This window comes from Scyliorhinus canicula, chromosome 8, assembly GCF_902713615.1.
Source record: "Scyliorhinus canicula chromosome 8, sScyCan1.1, whole genome shotgun sequence".
Classification (NCBI taxonomy): Eukaryota; Metazoa; Chordata; class Chondrichthyes; order Carcharhiniformes; family Scyliorhinidae; genus Scyliorhinus; species Scyliorhinus canicula.
Window position 1 is genome coordinate 4,152,434 of NC_052153.1, and position 20,956 is coordinate 4,173,389.

Here is a 20,956-nt window from a genome sequence, read left to right on the forward strand (position 1 = left end):
TCGGACATGGGCTGCTGGATTTCAGCTCACCATTGTACCGCGCTGGGAAGCTAGCTAGGTGAACACTGGTGTAGTCCAACGTGGAAGTAACAAAGTAGATGGTCCCAGTAACGTGAAACCAGCTAAAAACAATAAATCAAAGACACTGCCATAGAGAAAGATGCATGTCACCTTTGAATGAATAATAGCACCAACCAAAATGGGGAGAGGTGTTTTTCCTGTTTCAAAGCACAATACACAGGCCATCAGAATGCTGTGAATAGAGACAATCCTCTTCATGTGATTTGAAATACAATAATAAAAATAATCGCTTATTGTTTACAAGTAGGCTTCAATGAAGTTACTGTGAAAAGCCCCTAGTCGCCTCATTCCAGAGCCTGGAAGGAGTCTTCTTTGAGATTGCCTTAAAAACGCTGCTTTTATAAATTATTGGATTTTAGTGTTTAATTATTAGAGGTCACCAATTTGTCAAGCAAAACGTTTGCGGCTTATCACTTGCCTTTCTGCACAGTTGCCTTTCTGCATAGTTGAATATTAAGTACTTTAGACAGGCCCAGTATGGAAGTGTTTTTTATAGCAGCCATTTTGTGATAAGAACTCACAGGTGGGACAAATTGTCGGCAAGTTTGATCCACGCATCAAAACCATGAGAACAGGGGAAAGGATCTACATTTCAGTCCCCAATGCTTTTTGGAAACTAACATACTTGGAGACGGGAGAGAAACTAGACAATTCGACACACCGTCCATGCTTTTTCCAAAATAGTTCCATCTGTAGGTTGTTCCTCCCTGTTCCTGATGCGACAGGATTCCTCTGGGAGGGACATGGATACATTTTTTTTCCTCCAGTATGTTGTGTTGGGAATCAACCAAGTACAATTTAGTCCCTTCAGGTTTTCTGGCTGTACTCTCAAACCATTAACGTTTCCACTTTGTGAAATATTCAGAAAAATCTAGAGTCAGGCTTACCTGCATTCGAAACAGAGTGCAATAAATATCTTCAATACATTGCGTTACTTTCTAAAATTCATTCATTCATTCATTCACAGGACGTGGACTTCGCTGGCAGCATTTCTTGTCCATCCCCAATTGCCCTTGAGAAGGTGGTGGTGAACTGCCTCCTTGAACTGCTGCAGTCCACGTGGTGTAGGTTCACCCACTGTGCTGTTAGGGCGGGAGTTCCAGGATTTCGACACAGCGACAGTGAAGAAACGGCCAATATATTTCCAAGGCAGGACGGTGAGTGACTTGGGAGGGGAGCTGGCAGGTGGTGGGGTTCCCATGTGTCTGCTGCCTTTGGCTTTCTAGGTGGTAGAGATTGTGGGTTTAGAAGGTTCTGTTCGAAGGAGCCTTCGGGAATTGGTGCATTGCATCTTGTAGATGGTACGCATGTATTGCTGTCGGTGGGGGAGTGGACAATGCATCATTCCTGGAGTCCAGTCATTGTTGGATAGTCTGTAGCATGATTCATGACTGAATTGGTACAATATAACTCACTGGGAGATCTCAGGGTCATGTTGGACTGGACAGCTTCAAAGTGAAGAGGCTCTGCCTTATGCGTTATTCATTAGGCATATGACAGGAGCCTCAACCCACCGAAGAAAGAACGGGAGGTTAATGGTGTTCCCCAAGGGCAGCATGATGGCGCAGTGGGTTAGCCCTGCAGCCTCATGGCGCTGAGGTCCCAGGTTCGATCCCGGCTCTGGGTCACTGTCCGTGTGGAGTTTGCACATTCTCCCCGTGTCTGCGTGGGTTTCTCCCCCACAACCCAAAGATGTGCAGGGTAGGTGGATTGGCCGCGCTAAATTGTCCCTTAATTGGAAAAATGAATTGGGTACTCTAAATTTATAGTTTAAAAAAATGGTGTTCCCCATGGAGACTGTACTAGACTCGAGGAAACCATCCGAGGGATTATTGTTTGTCGAGTCCTTCTGGTGAGGTCTACACAGAACCTCAGACACAACGGGGGAAGATTCTCCGAGCCCCACGCCAGGCCGGAGAATCGCCACGAAGCCCCGAGGTGTGGGGAATCGGTGCCATTTGCGTTGGCGCATTTGGCGCGGCATCGGCGTGGCCGCCGATTCGCCGCATGGATACGCCAGAGTACCGCCGGCGCCTTTTACCCCTGGTCGCTGCTGGCGGGAACTCTGCGCGAACGGTCGGGGGGCAACCTGTGGGGAGGGGGGGAGCCGCCGGTGCGCGAAAGAAGTCCCCCGCGCATGCGCAGGTTGGCACGGCGCCCATTTGGCGCTGGGAAAGGAGGCTGGAGCGGCGGGAACCACTCCAGCGCCATGCTGGCCCCCTGTGGGGGGACAGAATAGATCGTATCCGGACCTGGTTCACGACGGCGCAAACACTTGGGCTCCATTTGTGATAATCGCCCCCAGCATCTTCAGAGAGGACTCTCAGTAACGTGCCCCACATTTCTCTTTTCCGAATCACTTTAAGAACTGGAAGAAAGGCTGAAGTTTCAGCGAGCCTCTTCCAGCTAAGATGCAAATCCAAGCAAACAGCCTAGTCGCAGGCTGCAGTATAAAACTCCTGAATCTGTTAGCTAGACATCAGAGTGTTGTTGAAACAGGTGCGGAACGTGCAAAATAACCACAGGAACCCACCAAGGAATAGGGAGTCAAATGGCAGGAACAAGACACACACGATGCCAGTCTGCGGTAGACCAATCCAGAACCATTTACAGCTGGCTAGATCATTGCAAGAGGTTCATTTAGGAAAAATCCTTCCTTTCTCCCCATTCCTAAAATCATTCTGCAGGTGGAATCTCGGTTTTCGAATAAGAATTTCTCCGACTGCGTTTTCCAGGTTGTCCGATCAAACAATCGCATTCTTCTTATGTTTCAGAAACAACTTGAATTTATATTGCACCTCCAGTATAAAACGTCAAGGTGTTTCCCAGGAGCCAAGACGATCAAAATTGGACACCAAGCTGCACGAGGTGATATTAGGGACAAGTGACCAAAAACTTAGTCAGAGGAGGAAAGGAGGGGTGCATTTCCATAAGCGAACAAGAATCATGCCAATCTTCGTTGAATCATAGAATTCCGACAGTGCAGGAAGCCATTCTGCCCATCGAGTCTGGTCTCCGTGGATTCGGTCAGCTGTTTCTTCGTTCCATATTTGAAAGTCTGTACTGCCCACTCTGCCAGGCCATTAGATGATCGAATGTGTTTGATACCGTGTGACTTCAGGAACGCAAAGGCTGTCGGAGACGAGGACCGCCGGGATTCTGTGAATACAAAAGCTTTGCCGGAGTTTCTCTATCGTGGACGAGAAGCTCCAGGGGTCATGAAGTGTACTTCCATCCAATTAGAATGGGCATCTATCATGGTGAGGAACATGGAACCTAAAAATGGACCAGCAAAGTTGATGTGTACCCAAGGTCTTCCTGGCCACTCCCACGGGTGTAGGAAAGCTGAAACAGGCAGCTTCTGGTTCTCTTAGCACAAGAAGAATTGCTTTACCGAGTCCTCGATACCAGAGAGTCAAGCCCGGGCCACCAGCCGTAGCTCCTCACGAGCATCTCCATCTTGGAAAGCTCAGGATGACCGCTATTCAGTTCCAATAGGATTGGGCACCAACCTGGGTGGAGGAGGGGGTGGCTACCTGGGATCCCCGCGGGATGTCATCCGCGACACTCTTTTTGTGAGGGACTGCTTCCTGTCATCAGAGGGGTGTCCTCGGATCCCGCCATTAAGGATCATGTGTCTCAATTTGAAGGGTCCTTCTATGTCCAAGCCTTAACCTGTAATGTAGATACCAGTAGGGTTCCCAGACAATCCGACGGTCATGATGACCTCTACCGCCAGCAAAGATGCCAAACCTGTGGACAGCAGAAAGCACATCAAGGCGAGCGGATTGGCTATTCGAGCCCCGGGGGGGGGGGGGGGGATACTCGGGGGAGTTTTTGTAGGCTGCCAGTAACAAGGCCTAACGTTCGATCCAGGACAAGGCGACAGGAGAAATTTCCTAATCCTCTTGGTGAAGGCTGAAAGGCTTGTGGTCTGTCACCATTATAAAATGTTGGCTGAAGATATACTAGTGGAATTTTATTTTTCAAACACCCAAGACAATTGCCAAACAATTTCTGATGTTTTTTTTTTAAAAGCAGGTGTAGCGGTGACAAGTTTGGGATGAATTTCTGATAATTAATCAATCCTAGTCATATTTCATAAGGTAGGAGCCTCCTTAATGGTCTTGACCTTGTTAGTCTTCCACGGGTCGTAGCCCTTTCTTGTCCACCTGGCACCCTAGATTTTTTGATTTTTTTTAAATCTTTTTTTTTTAAATTTAGATTACCCAATTATTTTTTCCAATTAAGGGGCAATTTAGCGTGTCCAATCCACCTACTCTGCACATTTTTGGGTTGTGGGGGCGAAACCCACGCAGACACGGGGAGAACGTGCAAACTCCACACGGACAGTGACCCAGAGCCGGGATCGAACCTGGGACCTCGGCGCCGTGAGGCGGTTGTGCTAACCCCTAGGCCACCGTGCTGCCCCCTGGCACCCTAGATAAGTCACCTCGCTCACTTGGAATATGCATTTTTCTCTTCAGGTGTTCACCTGCGTTTGAAAACCGTCTCAAGATCTCCTCCAAGTTTGCTAGAGGTTCCTTTCTGCAGCCCCTGTAATCACTAAGTCATCAAGGTACACTGCCCCCTTGGAAAGTCCCTGGGAGGATATTCTCCATGACACAATGCAACATGGTAAATGCTGATGAGACTCCAAAGAACTGGTGGCTACACCTGTACAGGCCCTTGTGTGCGTTAATTGCGACCTATTTACAGGATAGTTCATCCAGTTTGAGCTGGAGGTATTAATGGCTCATGCCCAGTTTTGTGAAGGTCTGCTCACCAGTTCATTTAGATAACATACCCTCTCTGCGTGGCACGGGGTCCTGGCACAGATTTTGAGACCCTACTGATTGACTTTATAATCGCCGCAAAGGCGGACTGAACCATCGGGTTTGAGGACAGGAACAACGGGTGCAGCCCCCGCGGACTGCATCGGTCGTATCATCCCAAGATTTTCCCAATTGTTCAAGCTCAGTTTCCACCTTCTCAAGCAACAGTATGGAACTGGTCGTGCTCCAAGTATTTCAACAGGGACCGGGATCTACATAGATTCTGATCCTGGCTACTTTTATTTTACCGAGGCCCTCCTGTAAGATTTTTGGGTATTTACTGATAATCTCATAGCGTCCTCCAATCCCCAGTTTAAAAATTTCCAGTGTATTCAGTCGGATCTTCTGGAGCCAATCCCTGCCCACGTGACTTGCTCCTTCCTGATCCTTGCACGGCTGAGCGAAAGTCAAGCCGACTGTTGTCTGACGGTTACCAGGGCCGTGGTGGTCCTCGTATACATGGCTGGTTCTGTTATCCTGTAGGTATACGCGTGGAATATCCGTTTGGAAGCGATTGAATGCATGTTCACCAATGACTGGGACAGCCTCTCCTGTATCTACCTCCATCTGTAAGGAATGATCATTCGCAAGTAACCTTATCCTTAATCAGGTAACCTTGGTTGCGACAATGTAGTTCGACGAGTTATGAGCCCAAGTTGACCTTGGTTTCTTGCCCGATGGGTAATACCCATATTGCCCATTCCGGCAGCCTCAGCGAGGTTGTGCCCTTCTACAGCACTCGTAACAATCCAGTGGCTGGCACTTACCTTCCACTGGGGTGGTTTCCCAGTATACCCAGGGTTGCCACTCATTTTTAGACCTCCAGGGCTTCCCTACGGGATGTTGGGTTGATCATGGCGATGCACGTTGGTGCCTTCAACTGAAACGCAGACTCCGCTAGGCGAAGCACCTCCCCCCAACCGGAGGACACTGTCTGGTGACCCTTGAAGTTCCCGAGACCCTTTTTCAACATTCTCCAGGGATACAGCTGTGTCAGGTGGCTTTTAGTCAGCGTCAAATTGGGCTCCACTAGCAATTTATTTTGAGTTGTGACATAGTTAATTCCAAATACCAATCTGTCGCGCAGCATCTCGGTCAGAGGCTGGCCAAATTCACTGTACTCTGCCAATTTCCCCAACACACCAAGTAATTCCATGACGGGTTCCCCGGAGTCCACCCTGCCGTATTAGAACGGTATCATTGGAGGAGGATTGACGGCGTTGGGTCTCACGAGGTCTACCAGCTCGTCAAAGGTTTTGGAGTCGGGGGACCGCTGGGTCGATTAAGCGCTTTGTGAAGCTAAACAGCAAGGATCATATTCTGATTCTCATCTCCTATGTTGTTGGCACAAAGGAAACAGCACATCTGCTCAGCATACTGGGCTCCGTCTTCCATGTTCGTGTCATACAGCATTTCCCCGTCTGGTTTTTTTTCCCCCCTTACCAGAGAGCCTATTTATTGACTGTAAAGGCTTCTCGTTCTTCTTCCTCGTCGCCAGTGGAAGCCAAGCTAAGCAAACCCAAGGTTTATTCTAAAACAGAACGGGAGCCGTGTGCCAGCTCGGGTCCATTGGGGACAGCAGTCCGGCCTGGGTTACACTATTTAATTTCCCGCTACAGAGTCCCTATGGATGACTCTCCACCCGCTCAATACGGGAACTCTTATCCCACAAACCCCACAGGTTTCACCACCCCCCCCCCCCCCCCCCTCCCCTCCGAGTTCTTTGCAGGGGTTATAATGACCTCAAAGGATGGAGGGATATATATATATATTTTTAAATCAGGGATTCCCAAGTGGACAGGATCAAAGGGGCTCAGAGATCCCCGGTTGTAAAGCTGGAAGATAGGGCGAGGACCATGCAGGGATTTGAAAACAAGGGTGGGAATTTCTTTTTTTTTTTAAATCGAGGCATTGCCGGCACAGTGCCGACATGGATCAGTGAGCACTGGGAACGATGGGCCAAAGGGGCTCGATGGGAGTTAGGCCAGGGGCAGAGGTTTGAATGGGTGTCGCAACATTACAACTCAACGTTACATCAGCAGCAGCCACCGCGGTGTCCCACCACAGCTCCTCGGCAAGAGAGGCTAACCTGTCCTTTCAATGGAGAAAAGCTGCTTTTATCTTTTACTTAATTCTACACACAGCAAGACACAATGCCAAGTGAAACCGAGGACTGGTTTCATAATGGGCTCACACCTCCCTCCCCCTGCCCACCACTAAATTATGTAATTCTCACTGTGGGAAATCTGATAATGGTGTCGGTTTTTAATCAATCTCAACAATCGGGGCTGCTTCTACAAACCTAGATACGGTTCTACCAGGTTTGGTCTAAACCAATTCTCTCCAGTCTAATTTTCTTCTCCTTCCCTCGATTACTATTTATATAATCGCAGAATATAATATTGCAGAAGGTGACTTGAGCCATCACCCACCCGGCTCCAATCTTCCACAAACATGCATCATTTTGCTTTGATTACTCGCCCCCCCCCCCCGATTTTCCACAGTCTTTATTCCATGTACCAGGAAAGCCAGATGATTTTTTTTTTCCTCTTTCTGCCCCGGACGCAACAACAGATTTCTCCTCGAGCGCAGATTATAAAACGTATGCTCAAATCTCAAAGTGCTTGGTGAGGGCGGGTGTGCACCTCACACTCAATTAGCTTCTGGAAACCTCAACACTGGCACCGGAGCGGCATGCATAAAATTATGGTGAGTTTTCCCAGTTGTTGAACACCCACTTTGCCAAGTGGACCACCTCCCTCTCAAACCCCAGCTGTTCGAAAAGCCCATTTCTGCCAATTTGTTGCACAGGAATTATTGTTCACACTTTGTCCGTTCGGTTCGAAATCTATATACTCTTCCAGCTTGGCGATGTCGTGTCTTCAATTGCTCGATTGTCAGACTTTTAAACGCACAATTCCCACAGATTTCTTCATCCCTGCATTTCAGATTGGAGGGGTTTTTTTTTCCCCAATTAAGGGGCAATTTAGCGTGGCTAATCCACCTAACCTGTGTATCTTTGGCTTGTGGGGGCGAAACCCAGGCAAACACGGGGAGAATGTGCAAACTCCACACGGAAAGTGACCCAGAGCCGGGATCGAACCTGGGACCTCGGCGCCGTTCGGCAGCAGGGCTAACCCACTGCGCCACCGTGCTGCCCTACAAACTGGAGGTTTTGATGAAAGAGAAAATGCTGGAAAATCTCAGCAGGTCTGGCAGCATCTGTAGGGAGAGAAAAGAGCTAACGTTTCGAGTCCGCTGACTCTTTGTCAAAGCTAACGGACAGAGAGAGTGGGAAATATTTATACTGTGGGGTGAGAATGAAAGATGAGTCATAGCCACAGAAACCCAGGGAAACTGGGTGCTAATGGCCACAGAAACCAAGGGGAAAGAGTGCTAATGGCAGTCCCCAGGGAAAACAAAAGATGTGAAAGGTCAAACAGCAGGGAAACTAACATCAGAAGATGAACTGTAGGTTTTGAGGACACTGAACCATGCAGCTGGACTCGAGAATGGTGAAAGCACAGGAGGCCATTCGGTCAGTCATGACGGTGCTAGCTCTCTACAAGAGCAACTCACCCAGTGTCCCTCCCAGTAACCCTGCAGATAACTAACTGATTCCCTTTCGAATGTCCCGGCCATGCTCTCAGGCAGCGCGACCCAGACCCCAACCACTTGCTGCATGGAAAAGCTTTTCCTCCTACGCCCGCTGGTTCGTTTGCCATAGAATAGGCGAAATACAAATGATAATCTTTCATAATGGTTAGCGCTGCCGTCTCACGCGCTAATGACCCGGCTTCGATCCCGGCCCCGGGTCATTGTCTGTGTGGAGTTTGCACATTCTCCCCGTGTTTGCGTGGGTTTCACCCCCACAACCCAAAGATGTGCAGGGTGGGTGAATTGGCCACGCTAAATTGCCCCTTAATTGGGAAAAAAAAAAGAATTGGGTACTCTAAATTCAGTTTTAAACGGTAATCTTTCGGGCAGCACGGTGGGTTAGCCCTGCTGCCTCACGGCGCCGAGGTCCCAGGTTCAATCCCGGCTCTGGGTCACTGTCCGTGCGGAGTTTGCACATTCTCCCCGTGTTTGCGTGGGTTTGGCCCCCACCACCCGAAAATGTGTAGGGTAGGTAGATTGGCCGCGCTAAATTGCCGCTTAATTGGAAAAAATTAATTGGGTACTCTTAAATTTACATTTAAAAAAATCTTTTGTAAAAGTCTCAATATTCAGTGCAGTAAATTTACAGCGAAAGTCAGCCCATCGTGTTGGCACATGCCCGAAACCTACAAGCTAAATACTTCAATGACATTACATATCAGGCATATGCAGAGAAACGGACCATTAGTTTGCGACAGTGCGCTTCATACACTGGAAGCCATGACGATTGCCAGAGGGACATCATGCAAAGATCCCTTCCCATAGAAACTGATGGCACAAAGCATCAGTGCTGTTTGCGAGGTGCAGAGTCAGCTGGTACAACACAACAATGGACCTTCACATGCATCGAGGGTTTAAAGAGCTTCAAATGGCACAATGTGATGGTGCATTGTCTGTGCTCACAGGCTCGAGATGCTATGCGACAGCATCAGCATACAGATGAGTGGCAGTGAGACACCACTCTATGTGGAATGCAAATAACTACCATTACTTGGGAGCACTGCTGGAAACAAAGACACTGTATTGCGATGCACTTCCTCACCAGAGTGCGCTCATTCCTGCCGCACACTGTGCCTCCCTCAAATAGTACAGAGTTCAGGGTGCACTGGTGCAGACATCGCAATACAAATGGTCTCCGCACAACCACAAAAGCAAGAGCCATCTTGGTGGAGGCGACTTAAAGCAATGTACCAATTTCCCGTCACGGAGGAGAGATACCCGACCTGCATCCATCAGATTAGCATTTGCATGAATGCAAAGCATCACTTCAGGATGGGCCAAGTCACAGAGCCAAAGCGGACATTCAACTGCAACGAAGCAAAGAGATTACTTCATTTCTACAGTGACAACCTCCAGGCATTCTTACTGCAAATATACATACAGATTTACATTTCCGTAGCACCTTCCACGTCCCCCACACATCTCAAAAGGTGATTACAGCCAGTAAGGCACTTTCTGATGTGTCATCACTGCTGTAATATAGGAACCATGGCCAATTTACACACAATATGGGTTCACTAAATACTGACCAGGAGATCAAGAACTTTCTACTCTTTTGGAAATAGTGCCATGGGATCTATTAGGTCCACCTGAGAGAGTAGACGGTGCCACTGTTTAACACCCGATTTGAAAGCACCTCTGACAGTGCAGTGCAGCACGCCCTTAGTACAACGCTGGCAGGGTCGGCCATTCATTTGAACTCGAGTCTGTATTGGGACTTGGACCTAGAACCTTCTGATGTAAAAGGGAAAGAGTGCCACACAAGTTTGCGCAGGAGAATCCTTATATATTTATCTATATCTATATTTCACAGCCAAGCAGATGAAGTTAGAAGAGAAAGATGAGACATTATGAGAAGGTGGAACACAGATTTGAGTCCATCTCTGGGAACATTAATGTGATGTCTCAGTGGATGCCACTTTCGCACCAGAGTTTGAAGGAGGTGGGTTTAAGATCTGGGCACAATCCATGGCGGCAGGGGGAATGTGGGCAGGGGGAAAGATATCGAGTTGAAGTGTTTGTGAATGGTTTGGGGCGCGGGGGAGGTTGTTTGCAGGCTCCGGTGGAGCCTTTGAGCGATGAATGGTAAACACCACTTGACGAACCAGGACAGTAAAAAGCCGTCCCATTGGCAATCTATTTGGGAGTCACCATTGCTGCCTCGGACCGTGTGATCCCCAATGATGGGGCCAATGATCCTGGATCCATGATTTGGAAATCCCTGTCCCATGCATTCCCCAAATCCAGACAATCATAAAGCACAGAAGCAGGCCATTTGGCCCATCACTCCTGTGGTCTTTGAGAGCACCACATAATTAGTCACACTCTCCACTGTTCCTCCCCACTGCCCTACCATTGTTCTTTCCCCTTTCTCAATATTTATCCAATTCCCTTTTGAAAGTTATAATTGACTCTGCTTCCACCGCCCTTTCAAAGACCGATCAAAATAACCTGGTACCTGGGAATTTAAAAAAAATAATCTCCACCTCTGGTCCTCTTGTTGATGATCTTCACCCTGTGTCCTCTGGTAACTGACCATCCTGTCACTCAAAACTGTTTTGCCTCGTCTATCAAACCATTTCGAATATCTTGATTAAATCTCTCCTTAACCTTCTAAAAATTAATTTAAGCTTCTGTAGATATTGGCAGTAAAATGCAAAGATTTCTTTTACCAAAATAAAATGTTTGATCCATTCGAAAGAACAAACGAAAGAACAAACGGTCCTTTTAAACCATTCAAATACCTTGTGTTAACTGAACTTATCTGAAACTTACCACGAAGCCACCTACTTCACAAGGCAAGTGTCCATTTATCAAACTCAATATTACCTTGAAGCTAGGAAGTCATCTTTATGAGGCAGGTCCTGACACAATACGATTCAGAAATGATGGCAGACTTGCACATTACAAAAGCGGATAGATCAGAAGGCTTTAAATCGTCTTGCAACAGTCCCATTTGAAAGGATAGCACATTCACCCTGACTCCTCCCCTATCTTCATGTCACAAAGAGAGATTAAATGGAGAAAAAGGGCCTCTTTCATCTTCAACCAGCTTTAAACTATGTTGATGAGGGTATTCTGAAGCAGAAATCAATTCAACCCATCAAGCCCTCTACCCAACTTCGCTCTTTATTCCTCACGTGCTCGTCACCTCATTAAATCGCTATTAAATCCCACCTCCACAAACAAATGCAACTGGCCTCCCCTGGTAACTCACTCTGCAATGGCTGCAGAACCTCCATTTGACTTCCCTTTTTACTACATGGCCACCATTTTAAACCATGCGCCCCAACACTTCAAGAAAGTGAACCATTTCCCCACGTGATTTAATATGCATCAGCAATTCACAATAGTCTCCCTTTGTCTACCCTCCGAGATGGAATCTATTCCCAAGACTCACATTACAGCAAAGACACGGCTGATGGACACATCATTCTGACCAGGCATTAAGATCTTTACAGTGACCACCAATCATGTACCAAACCCTCTACCATGCTCATCGCCAAACGAGAACCTTTCTATAAACATCTTTCTGGATTTTAACGGTGCCCCTTTTCTTTGGAAACCCTGGCAGATGATAATGTGAGAAAATTGCTTCTCAAGGGGGAACAGGCATGGGGAGTGGCACCAATTGGACAGCTTGCTTCCAGAGCCAGCACGTCAACAAAGGCAAAATGACTTGCTTCGGAGCTGTCTGACACTGGAAGATTTTCTTCAGTGTTGTAACCAATCTGAAAATGGCCAGGAGGAGATAATGAATAATGATCGCTTTCCCAGTCAGACATACCATAAAACAAAAGGTCTCCGGGCAAGAACTGAGATTCTAAGATTCCCAGACAAGGGGAATTTTCAACTCTTGAATCTAGCACTTGTCAGAGAAACCTGTCCTGCCCTTTTAGGTACAGAATCTTACAAGCATACTTTAAGCTGCCTCACTGCGCCAGGGACCCTGGTTCAATTCCGGCTTTGGGTGACTGTCTGTGCGGAGTTTTCACGTTCTCCCAGTGAATGCGCGGGTTTCCTCCGAGTGTTCCCACAGTCCAAAGATGTGCAGGTTGGGTGGGGTTACGGTGATAGGGCGGGGCTGTGGGCCTGGTTGGGGTGCCCTTTCAGAAGGTTGGTGCAGACTCGATGGGCCAAATGGTCTCCCTTCTGCAATGTAGAGATTCTAGGGATAACGCGGCCACTGTATTGTAACTCCATTGCTTGCATCAAAGATTACATTTCGATATAGATCTACTCGTGTATTCCTACTTCTCGGTAAACTAGCCCACCCTTGCAGTAATTGCAGGATTTTCCCAAGCGATCCACTGCCATTTGGAAAAGACAATTCCCAAACGTTCAAGGGTTTAGGGCAGCCTGGACACACCAACGTCCAAGACTCTTGGGTTAATCTCATTGATGAAACCGGAAATGGTCAGAGTCGCAACAAGTTGAGGGGCTGCTGGGGTCACAACTGGCCTTGATAAGGCAGGCCCAATTTTAGCACAAAGGCCCTCGCCCTATTCTCAAATGTAGTGCATCCACCTTGGCGGCACACTTAACACCCGCAGACAAGTATTTAGTTTGCCACCAGTAAATGCTAATTACGTAAATGGCTGTGTTAGATCTGGTGCCTCTGGGCCACTATAATCTGACACCTTCATGAAGATCCGACAGTTAAATAACACAAAAAGCAAAGATCACCAATGCGCCCTAAATTAGACAGCCACCACCCCACCCCACCCTCCGCTTTTATAGCACCCAATCCTGACAATGGACGTAAATGCAGTAGGGTGTAAGTAAAGACTGCCGCTTCCATCGGCTGGATTTAATGTTGGTTTGATAGCACCCATACCAGATGGCAGACAAAACATTCTGCCCCCATCTGCAAGTAAGCGGTCCGGCTCGATGCCTGCCTGGTCCGCATGCACTACGCATTTCAAACAGATCTGCGAAGCTGAACACATACACACTGTGCTGCATGCAAATTACCGATCCAGCACCTGAACTTTGAACAAATCCACCAGCGCATTCACTTGATAAAATATGGGGATCTGAAGATAAGAACATTAATTGCTCTTCTTCTCCAATTGTTTTCTAACACCGTCTCGCGGCCTACTGCCATTTCAGGAAGACACTTCCCTCAAATTAGGCTAAACCCACATCTCGGGCAAGCTGTGAACTGACCATCGTCTCGGAGCCTTCCATTTCTAATTGAACCGAGGAATGCTGCACATATTAGCCTCGTCGCTGTGGAAGAGTTCCATCAGAATCTTTACTGACTGACTGGATCAAAGTTGGGGGGGCGGTGGGGCGTGGGGTGGGGGGGGTAATGCACCAAGTGTTAACTGGACAACCACGAACCAACAGTTCAGCAGGTCTCGAGGAAAAAAAAGAACATTACTGTGACTACCATTTTCTTATTAAAATTGTGCAGTAGTTTTATAAATCTCAAGTCAATGCACACACAAAGGAAACGGTTCAAGCTGGGGCGGGGGGTGGAAAAGAGAGAGAGAAAAAAAAAGACCAAATGAAATGGTCCTTTCATGAGGTGATTTTGTTTTTTTGAGGGAAAAATCAAACTTGGGAGGGTTTTTCTGCCAAGTGTTTAAAATGATTCTTGAAGTTCTGAATCTAACTCTACATTTTTTTTCTTTCCCCCCCCCCTCCTCCTTCCCCTCCTTTGGTGCTGGTTGCAAGCTCCCCTAGCAACCAGCATTATAATCTACAGAGATGAAATGGCTGCCTGCTTTCTGCCAAGCCAACCTCTTCATGTAGACAGTACATCCTTCTCTGTAGGCCCACCCCCCAGCTGCTACTGCCCAACAGTTTTATCTCCTGCGTCACAGCTCTGGCAGCAGAGGCTTGCTAGCTTTGCAGATCAGAGGCCCCATTTTGCAACTCTCCAGATGCAGATCTTTTCTTTAAAAAAAAGAGGCATTGAACACGACCACAATGCACATGTTAGATCCCATGAGTTCTTTTATCAAAATCTCAGCCTGCCTGCCTACTACCCACCTTGGAAAGTCAAACTGCAAAGCAGTTCTCCCACCCCCCCACCGCCCCTTGCAACCTTGGGTAAAAAAAGTAGGACAGTGTGGATTACCCAGACACTATCTCCTTACAGCGTCAACATTCACTGGTTGCTCTCTCAGCAAGTGACATCAATCACCAATCCCATTATTTCCTTTAAAGGGACAGCTCATGCAATGCTCATTGTGTGGACTTGCAGATGAGGAGAGAGTCAGGGCAGATTACTTCATCTATTACCTTCTGCTTTACAAAAAATAAAGACGGGTGGAGATCTAAAATTCAACCAGTTTCATACTTAACAGACTCAACCCTTCCATGGAGGGTGCAGTTTTCTAGGTCACACCTCAAATCGCCATTTTCAGCTTCTCTGAAATAAAACAAGATTCCTATTGGCAGTTGTCCAAATACGTGGAATCCAGTTTGACAGGATTTGGTGGCTTCTCGTTCTCTTTGCTCCTGCACTTCAGGAGTTTGCACAACAGTGCCTATATACATCCAAGTTACAGTCTGCACAGTCCCTCTGCAGCCGAGCAGGTATATTAACTCCACATTTGCACCAGCTCACTCAGAGGCTCAAATTCAAGGTGCGTCGCAGTCTGTGGTACGGGAGATGGATGACTATGCTCTCTCAGATCCCTGGATGCAGTTGCTGAAGAACTCTGATATTTTGTTCGAAAAAGGATACAAGTTTCCATTTATTGGAACATCCTTAGACAACATGGAGGTAATTTTTTTGTAAAGCAAATCATGTCATGTTTACCTGGGATTCTGTCCAGCCCAAGCGTTTCATAAACATGAGCTACACCGTTATTTAGTCTTCTTCTAGTCTCTCTAACCATGTCCTTAGTTTTTAATCTAAAGAATGGTTCCCCCTCAGATTAGCAAAGGCATATAATAGGGAAAAGCGGCCTGACACAATAATGGAATTCCCTAATCATGACTCTTTCCCATTTTTTAACCCTTTCCCAGCACAATCTTTTGTGGAGGTGACGTTTGCAAAAAAAATATGAAATTCTCTGGATGTCCTACAATACCAAGTCAAACTCCTCTCAAAAAGTGCAGCCACAGAAAAAAGGTTCCAAATCACAACCGACATTGTTTGTTTTTTTATATATTCAAGTTAAGGCACTGAAGGATCTGTCTGTATTGTGGCCGACAAGTATTCTTGATAAAACTGACAAATTAAACAATATATACATCACAATGTGTGACTCCCACAACAACCTTCATCAGTCAAAGTTTTTGACCACACTGGCCGATTCATCGCTCATTCACATCTATGATGTCGAGTGAGTCTTCATCTCCCAACTAGAGTTTAAAATCTGATGACCTCCTATCCTGAAAAATATTAAATCTCTAGTCTACAAAGATCCCATTTCCATTTCAGTAGAAAAGTCTTCTCGTGTTTTCCAATAGCCTACCCATGACACAAAGACACACACCACCTTTCTTTACATCAATTTATTAATCCATCATTCTGAGGCATCTCATTAGTCTTTACACGAGAGACTTTACAGTGAAACAGTTCCAGCAGAGCAGGGTAAGACCACTGTCTATACACGCATTGAAATTCAGGAAGCACAATTAGGTTGCAGCCATTACAGATCTCAACAGGCTACATTCTTGGAGTGTCTAAACCACCATCTTGTGCTAAGCTCGTTGGAAAGCACCCAAAACATTAATTCACGGAACTGAGAGCCACTCATTGTTAAACAATCTAAGTCGTGGACAGGACAACATCAATCATATGACTCAAGTCCCCACGGAGACCTACATATTGCTTCTCTGTCTCACCAGATCTTCAGTGCTGAACCTTCCTGATTCTGCTAAACCTCGTACTCAGAAAAACAACCTTTACACTTTTCTTGCCATCAACAACTGCACTATTAGAATTCCCAATCAAGTCTCAGCCCTTTGGAGACCGATACCCATGTCTGCTGCGATGAGCTGCAGAAAGGTGGCCTATTGTATAGAATGAAAGGCTTGTCTTCACTTCAACATGGTTCTGACTTGAAAATATACATTTTTACGCATGTTCTGGATGCCCCAAGTAGGTGCAGAGCGAGTATTATGAATAGAAAATGGAACGATCTAGAAGTGCAGAAACACTATGGGTGGTGCAGTTTCCATTTGCATTAAAATAATTTAGTTTTACCAATAAAACAAGTTGTCATCACTAATAACGTGGTCAGCTACATGTTGTTTATTCAGCATTTTTCTGACAGCTATCTTATTTGAGAGTTAAGAGTAAAGCTCCTCAAGGTTTTCAACACTTGCAGTCCACATATACATGTTTACAAACTGGAAGCAATGCAATGGGCAAACGTGGAAAATCCTAAAAGCTCAAGAGGAAATGGCTGACTACTGCACTTCAGAATCGAGCCAGCAAAGCCACATTTCAGAAAGGTCTAGCAACTGCCTTTGTTCACAAGAAGAGAAACATAAGAGTTGCAGAATAAAAAGGGGTCTGAAAGTTGCAAAGTTGAACTCCTCTCATATATCCCATAATTTTAAGATTGTCTGCCATTTTACAAGCTAGCTTCTTGCTAAAATGGATGAGCGATGTCCAAATCTCTCAGAATAAAGTCCATCCTGTCACCTAACTAAGTTATATTTCCTGCCTCAAGGTGCTTCCAGATCCTGTGCCAAGGGGGAAAATTCCACAGATGTTGCGAAAGTACATCAGAAATAATCAGTCTGTATTTTATTGTTACCAATATTGCTTGCATATTTTTTAAAATCACAAGGATATCGGACACAGAACAACAAGCACATCTGCAAAGATTCTAGAAATTTCCATGCACCCCTACCACTCTAATATAACCCTCAAATTATCGTCTTTATTAAGTTTTGAAAAGTAGCAACTTCTGAAGTCCAGATCTCCATGGCTTCTAGAACATATCCCAGAAGCCTATCCATCTTTCCCAGAACAAATCCTTATATTTTCAGAACATGTATTCCAAAATCCTCCCCCACAGAAATCAGGCACATTTACTAGGTTGAATGTCCTATACTTTTCTGGGTCTAACAAAGATTGAGCTTCCACCAAGACATATTTATAAAACTATGAACAGCAAAGTCAATATTTGTCCAGGGATCTTCAACATTCCAGAATGTAGGCTGGTTGCGACATTATATAAAAACCAGGGTTGGCTTTTTATGACTTAATTTCACCCTAAAAGCAGAACAATTTTTGTGATTGGGCGAGAGAATTACCTTATTCACTGTGTGTATTCTCTACCTTGTTTAAATGGACAATCCAATCATTGAAAAAGCCAAAACCAGTTTTATTTAATGTCTCACCTGACCTTCTGTTTCCATTCCAGTATCAAAAATTGGGAAACTCCCCCCAAAAAAATATTGATCTGGGCCAAATACGCCAAGGAAAAACTGTTCACCAAGCATTCCAACAAATCCGTAAAATAATTAAGTCCTGCAAAGCATCTCTTCGAATAAATCAGGCCTTCCTGATGTCAAACGTTCAACTGAAAATCTAATGCAACATTCAATAGTCTTGGTCACCACATTGAAACTGGAGTTGTCGCTACAAAATGGCTACTTTTAAGGAGCATCCATTGAAAAAAACCCAACATGGATTCATATCTGGCATTTCCTTTATTTAAAAAAAACACACAGGAAGGTACTATGGACAATCAAGTCCAACTTGCCCTGAGAAATTGCCCACTGGAGCTCCTTCAACAAGCAGATGATGAGTTGGGGGTGCCAGAAATTGACAACTATTTTGATGCGATCCGTGCAGTTTCAAGATCTGTGGAACCATGACTGCACAGCAAGGAGGAACTGAGCACGAGGGGAGCAGGACAACTTCTCCTAATTCCCCATTCTATTAACATTCGCTCCTCCAAACCAGGGACAACACTAAAGCTATTTACAAGCAAACCTCCAGTTCATAAGCAACTTCTCCTCTGTGATGCTGAAAGGCCACCACAACATGGCTGTCAAAACATGGGCAATTTTTTTGTTTAAGCATCATTGTTCCTTGATATCTGTGATAAATAATCTCCATTTTCTCTTCAGCACATTTTGAAATACTTTTTCATTGATTCAATGTCCAAGATTGCATATTTAATGGTCATCTAAGAGTCATGAACCATCTCATTTTAATTTATGATACTCACTTATTGCTAGACAGGCACCAATATGTAATTTTTTAAAAAATCTCATCAATGCTGAACACTCCCCCCAAAAAACCTTTAAATTCAACGAAACCATGGAAGCAAAGCTCTCAAATATCTGCAGAGCTCAGCTTAATTGTAGCTCAGTTAATTGTCTTAATTGGAGAACAGCAACAGAGACAACATTCAAAAATAATTAAAGCTCAATAAACAAGGTTCTGAGAAATGCAGCACGTCTCATTCTGGAGATCTTTCAATTCTCTGTCCTTGAGATTTCAGAACATACATGGAAAGACCATCACATTTTGCAACGCCTCTCTCAGTCCATCGTTCCTGATGTCTGCCAGGACCTGCATTCGGGGAAGAATGAATTTCACTTTTCCTAAACCATCCAACACAAAAATGCTTTTAAAAGGTTTAGCATGGCCATGCAAACAGTTCACCAGAACTTGGATACCATAACTGAATCAAATTGGAAAGGGATTTTTAAAAAAAGATCTCTGGCTTACCAAAAGCATCTTAATCTCCCCCAGAATGCAAGGCTGAAAACAGTTTCTTTCCCCACCATTTTCTGCTCTCTCTCTCTCTGAAGGACAATGATGTGGGCCTACCTGAATGCAAGAGGGATCTCTGGCGCTTCCAGTGGCAGCAACATCTACAGACTAAGAAGTCGTTCTTCCTTCACACAACTCACTCCCCAGAGCCTGTTCTAAAAAAAATGGCTTCACATCAGGCTAGAGGAGGAGTCATTCCTATGGACCCTCATGGGGAGGGAGGGAATTGTCCACAACACACTCAACTACATAAAAAAAGAACCTTGCTTTTCAAACTAGAGTGAGATAGACCTTCAAAGGGAGGGGGGGAGGAAGCCAGGCAGGTCTGAGGCACATTTAGGAGAGCAGAGACACCAAGAGCAGTGGGGGGAGGTGGCTTATGAGGAAGTGTAATGGTGTTCAGCTCTGGCTGCTGTTGTCGCTGCCTTTGTCTCCAGACCTGGGACCAGCTGCACCACAACTAAAGGAGCTTTCATGGAGAGAAAGCTAGGCATGGTCACAGGCAGCTCCTGAAACAAAAATACACCAACCAAATAAAGGAAAAGCTCCGGATGCAATGGCTTCTGCGTTAGCTGAGACACAGAGAGAGAGAGAGCGAGAGAAGCACTTTCCCTTCTCAACTCAAAAGGGGAGCCACGAGAAACATTCAAAAAAACAAAAGAACAAAGAGACCACTCACCTCTTGCCCAGCCACAGTGTGTTGAGGGACCTTCCTTCTTCCCGGAAAGCGCAAGATCCATGCAAGGGGAAGAGGAAATGTTGAGAAATGTTGAGAGAGAGCGCGGGAGGGGAGGGGGGGAAAGATGGGACTCTGCCTGCGCTCCTAGTCCTCCAGAGCTGCCTTCCCTGTGTGTGCTAGCACTAACCACCCCCACCACTGGAGAAAGCAGAGGCACACATCAATACAACACACACACAGAGAGAGGCTCGCCTCTCACTAATCAGCATTGGCAACTTGGAGAGGAGTAATCTCCCTGCCGGCACTTCCAAGCTGAGGAGGACAGGATCTGCCTTCCCCCACCACCACCACCACCTCCTCTCTCTCTCTCTCTGGCTGCCCTGCTCTTGAAAGTTCCTCCTTCATGGGCTTGTCTGCAAGGATCTCAGAGGGTCGCCATCTCTCTCTCCTTCCTCCCTCCCCCACTCCAGCTCCTTTTATTTTTTTTCCCCCCCTTCCCTCCCTCTCTCCTCCTCTTTGCTGTTAAAACTGCAGATGACCTGATCTGTGACGGGCACTTGGCAGGAAAGGGAGAGAGAGAGAGAGAAGAGGGAGAAGGCAGAGAGAGAGAGAGGATTGAAAAAAAAAAGTTGATGACAAAGCGTTGGTGTGGGGGAGGTTGGAAAGAGTTGAGCAGAAAGCAGCCACTGGGAGGGAGGGGGGGGGGGGGAGAGAAGAAGCTTTTCCTCCACCCCCCAGGCAATGTGCCAATCTAACAGGTGCCAGGGACAGGCACTTGAACCCATGAAGGAGGGAGTGGAGGTTTTTTATTTGGGGGGAGGACACAAGGCTTATTGGGAGGAAAAACTATTTAAAAGTTCTTGCCTTGGCAGCCAGTGAAGACCTGGGATTGTTCAGTCTTGCCCCCAAGATGGATTTTTTTTATTACATTGATAAGGTCTGGGGAAGTTCTCAGTAGGTCCAGAGTGTGACACTTGTCCCCCCCCCCCCCCCCCCCCC

General features: G+C 46.2%; 1 protein-coding gene across 7 annotated transcripts in view; it reads right to left on the minus strand.

Moving 5' to 3' along the window:
• Positions 1-20,428, minus strand: part of znf462 (zinc finger protein 462) — a 104,642-nt gene extending 84,214 nt beyond the window's left edge. For 3 of the 7 annotated variants that reach the window (XM_038804037.1, XM_038804036.1, XM_038804034.1), the window contains exon 1: positions 19,958-20,428. The gene's annotated coding sequence lies outside the window, so the exon portion shown is untranslated. The other 4 variants (XM_038804039.1, XM_038804038.1, XM_038804033.1 and 1 more) reach the window with 3 other exon arrangements.
• Between the last annotated feature and the right edge of the window lie 528 nt (positions 20,429-20,956).